We start from the raw sequence: 4,793 nt of genomic DNA, 5'->3' as shown, positions 1-4,793 counted from the left end.
CCTCCCAGGTGTTAAAGTGAGGCTACGATTATAAGGCGAAAAGGTGTCACAATTAGATAAACGACTGTGAACACCATAATACTGATTTTTTAAAATCTCGAATGGGCTCTGTGGTTCTGATACTCTGACTGTTGGAATAATTCACCTACTGCAAATTTAGTAGAAAGAAAAATAATTAGCACAATTACATCTAGTAGCCATTTCTACCCTCTGAGGGTCTGGGCTTGGCTCTCCGCACGTCTGCTTTCCTCCGCCGTAGGGCTCCCGTGTGCTGCTCTCATGCCCGACTCAGTTTGCGTTCGCACGCCACGATGGAGCATCCCCTCAGCGCGCCCTATAGCTCCGGCGCCGGCTCGGCAGACGTTCCGCCTGCGCAGAGCTAGGCATAGGCGCCGTGTGAGCGCCGATTCACCCAGGCCCGAGCGCGAGGCCGAGCGGGGTACCCGGCGAAGAGCGCGCGCCGCGGCGTCTTCCGCAGCTTGAAGCTCTGAGACGCTGCAGCGCGGCTTCGGGAGCTTAGAACTGGGGAAGACGCCGCGCCGCGCGCCACTCGAGCCTGCGCGGCCGCCTCCGAGCGCAGCACTCCTCTCTTGCCCTCCCCGCGGCCCCAACAGCCCGGACTCAGAGGCAGCCCAGGGCGGGGGGGAGTGCGGGAGGAGGGGCGCCTCACAGAGCGGCGGGGAATTCCCCCTTCCACCGAACGTTCCCGATTGTTCACCGTCCTCACGTCAGCAGCAGGGGGTAATCCCCGACTCCAGCTGCTCCTGACGTCACCGCGTGGAGCCACCGCCCCCCGCGCGCCCCTGCTCCGGGGCCTCCTCAAAGCCCCGCCCCCAGGCTTAGCCACGCCTTCTTCCCTCCCCCCAGGCGCCCGACGTAGAGGGCGGAGCTTCTTTGACCGCGGCGTGAGCGGTTGCTTGGGCCAGAAGGTTCTCTGGTGGAGGCGCTCTTCCTGGTGTCCCGCCCAGTAGGTTCGTTATCACCGTTTCTTCCACACCCTTTCTCCCTCCTTCTCCTCGCCCCGCCTTCCCCTCTTCTCAACCCCTCTAGTTCTTTCCCCGCCTCACCACTGTCCACGATCTCGCGAGACTTGGCCCAGAACATTGCGGATCGGGTCGGCGCCATTTTGGGACTGAGACTGGTTGTGGGGGAGGGAAAAGCGGCAAAAGGGGATTATTCAAAGTACCGAAAACCTTCTCCCGGGATCAGGCGCATCGACACCCCCAGGCCATGGGCACCTCTGGTGGGGTAGAAGGTAACACCGTCCTCTAGGCTCCACGCTCGAGTCCGGGGGAGAAGGGGAGTGCCCGTGTCCGTGTTGGGGTTTGAGGGGTCGGGAGCGGCGTTGGCGGCGCGAGGTGAGAGGCTGCCCGCGGACGGAGGGGCGGCGGGGAGCAAGGAGTGAGAGGGGAGGGAGGCGCGGATAGGCCGCTGTAGCTATTGACTCGGCCCGGGTGGAGCGGAGGTGGCGGTTGTGAGGAGGGGGTGGGTGGTTTAGCCCCGGCAGCTTGGTTGGGGGGTGTTTGCCGTTTGGCGGAGGCTGGGAGCGGGTCCGACGCCTTCCGTGCTCGGCCTTCCTTCCCCCGGCCTCTCGCACACGCCCGCCTGCTTTTGCACCACTACCCGTCTCAGGGCTGAGGGAGTCGAGGCCGATTTGTGGCCTTCGGCGGTTTCTTCAGCAGCGCCTCAGCTTTCCCCGCCTCTCCGAGGTCCGTGGCACTTGCCGTGGACTGGGGCGAAGGCTACTTTGTTCCTCCGAGTCTTGTGGGATCTGAGGGGACATGTGCTTTTTTGGGAGAGAACCATTCTTCCTGTGGTTTACGAAAAGGGCCCTGTACCTTCCACCCCCTCAGTTTTGGGAGAAACCTGTTTTCTTAATTCGAGGAAGTGGAAACCTACACCTTCTAGCCCTCTGCTCCCTCAGAAGTGGGGAAGTCTCCTCGGGAGAATTTAAGGAGCGGGTTTGCCCTACTTCTAGTTCACCTTTCTGGCCTCACTGGGGGAATATGCCTCCTCTGGTAGACGTTCTGATTTGGAGGGAGCCTCCTTTTCTTCACATTTCTTATTCTCTGAGTTACATTTGCTCATGCTCTGTGGCAGCACACCTGTCTTCGTTTTCCTTGGTACATCAAAGAGGGTTGGAGAAGATCTTTTGTAAGATTAAGTGCCAGTTTCATAGTTTCAAATGTATTCAAGAAGTATAAGAAGGTTTGCTTATATAATTCCCCAATATTGGATCTGCACCCCTTCCCAGGTGAAATCTGCCCTTGCCCTCCATAATACTGTCACCTACCGTTTTTACCTCCCTCTACTCCGATGTCTTTTTCATTCAGTAGACTTTTATCGGGTGCTTGCTTGGGTAAAAGCCCTTTACCAGGCTTATAGGGTTATACAGAAGTGATTTTTCCTCCAGAGGTTGACTTTTTAAGTTGGGGATTGATTTTTTTAGGTCAAAATCAAAACTCAGTGTATAATTTTTTTTTTATAACTTTTACAGGTGAATGAATTACTCAGATATGAAGATCATCATCTAGGTTTTGTGTAGAAGGCCCCGGATATTTTAAGTGGCCATTTTGGATTTACAATGTTTTTGGATAATTTTGCCCCAGAAGTTTATTAAAATTGGCAAGAATCGTCTATGAAGTGAATTGATAGTAGTGAACAATTCAGCAAGCTACTTAAAAAGAGACCCAGGCAGCATTTCTTCAGTATTTTGGTTCAAACGGATTATATAACCGGTTACAGTATTTCAGCTGGTGGTAATTTTTGCCTTCCCCCTCCCCCACCCCGTTGTTGGGGTTCTTCAGCCGAAACTGTGAGAGACGTTGATTTGTGTACTGAGTAGTTTCAGCAGTTTCAAATGACTGAGTATTGCTGAAGTTTTATGGCGGTTTATTTTTACCTTTATTGAAAGTTTTAGGAATTTTTGACTTCAGCTCTTTCATGTCACAATGGGACACTTTTTCTAAATGAAGACATTGAAAGAATACCGAATTTTTTTCCTTTTATCTTTTATTTACGTAGAAATTTAAGATGTTGCAGTTTCCCGGCAGCATGGTAGTATTGAGATAGCTGTGTGTGTCTCTGTATATGCTGATATTTAGGAATGCTCTTCAGATGTGAAATCTTCTTTTTGTTTTTGCTTTTTGGCTCGTAAATTGGATATTTCATCTGGAGTGGACAAGTACAGCAGTGGCAAGTACATGGAATAATAAAGAAGACTGATCTTAAATCTAAAGAACTTGGCTAATTCGGGAGATAGCCATATGAAAACTTTAAAACAGAAGTATGGGTAGCTGACTTGAAGTAACTCTATGTCAAATAGTCATAGGTTAAGTATCTTCAAAGAACTTCGATATTATTTCAGAGGATACAAAATAAAAATACAAACTGGAAAACAAAGATTACAAAGAAAAAACCAACACCTTCCTGTGCAGTCCTGTTGGAATTTGTAAGTACCTTTATGGTGAGCAAATCAAATGTTCATTTGTAAACTGTAATGGGAGTTGAGTTTATCCTATGTTATTTTTGGAAGCCTTTCAGTTTCTTGCAGTAATAGTGCTTGGTTTCAGTTTCCTTGACAGTCTGAAAACAGCTATTAACCATTGTCTGAGTAAACTGAAATTCAGAAAAAATGTTTAAAGCCTAGGAATTTTTCAGATTCAAACAGTCCTAAGCTACAGGTTTTTGTGCTTTTTAAGTAAAAAGCTAAGTTCGTCTGGCCAGTATATATTGCCTTAGGCTTTGAGGATTCATTCATAGTGGTAAAAAGGTAGGAAAAAATGCAACAAATAATTCACCACGTGCCTTCTTAGCCAGTTTGCATTCTAAATGCATGTGCCTTGATAGCCAGTTTACTTTCCAAATGTGAGTTTAGACTGCATTCGAACTGCAGTTTAGTGTTGCATTTGGGGTTACATAGTTTGGTTATATTACAGATAGTAGTTTTTAATGTATTTCATGAACTAGCTTGTTTTAAGGCATAACTGTTCCAAACATATTAATCCGTTATAGAAATTAAGTTTTTGAAATAGTTTTGTTGAAATGGTTTTGTATTTCAAATTATTTCTTAATTAAGACTTTACTTTCAAAAAAGGAGGGTATTACCAGGACCAGAAGCTCAGAGGAACTGAGCAAGCTGAATTAAGAACCTTTAAATAACTTAAGAAAATATGAGTATACATTTTTTTTCATTCGAGGTTATGCTGGCCTAAGTTTATAAACAAAGCTTTTTTTTAAAAAAAGTTGTGAATATTAATTACTATAATAGAAATTGTTTTGACAGGTGGGAGAGTTATCTTCTAATGTTTGTATTTTTCAGGATTAAATGGTGTTTTTAGTTACCATTAGTTACTACGTTTAATTTTTCAGTGAATCACAGGCATTTAGTGTTTTTTTAAAGAGATACACTAAAATTTAATTTTTTTCCTCTTTGACTACTGACAAAATTTAATTTTTAGGCAATTAATATTAGTGAACACATGAGTATAACTCAAATTAGAGGGTTATTTCAGTTGTCTTTCTGAGACGAAAGACTGTAATTGTTTTTTTTTTTTCTTTTTTTGAGACCGAGTTTGGCTCTTGTTGCCAAGGATGGAGTGCAATGGCAAGGTCTTGGCTCATTGCAGCCTCTGCCTCCCGGGTTCAAGCGATTCTCCTGCCTCAGCCTCCCAAGTAGCTGGGATTATTCTGACACTACTGCTTAGGGGTAACAATATCAGTAACGGCAATTTAGAAGCCCGCCACCATGCTCGACTAATTTTTTTTTTTTTGTATTTTTAGTAGAGACAGGG

General features: G+C 46.5%; 1 protein-coding gene across 1 annotated transcript in view; it reads left to right on the top strand.

The window, feature by feature from the left end:
• Positions 1–992: 992 nt before the first annotated feature.
• Positions 993–4,793, top strand: part of GPBP1 (GC-rich promoter binding protein 1) — an 86,169-nt gene continuing 82,368 nt past the window's right edge. The window contains exons 1-2 of the mRNA XM_011942916.1: positions 993–1,255; positions 2,498–3,451. The gene's annotated coding sequence lies outside the window, so the exon portion shown is untranslated. The remainder of the gene's footprint in view (positions 1,256–2,497; positions 3,452–4,793) is intronic.

This window comes from Colobus angolensis, unplaced genomic scaffold (genome assembly GCF_000951035.1).
Source record: "Colobus angolensis palliatus isolate OR3802 unplaced genomic scaffold, Cang.pa_1.0 Scaffold212, whole genome shotgun sequence".
NCBI lineage: Eukaryota > Metazoa > Chordata > Mammalia > Primates > Cercopithecidae > Colobus > Colobus angolensis.
Note: the sequence above shows the minus strand (reverse complement) of the source record. Positions and strands in the feature narration are given on the sequence as shown.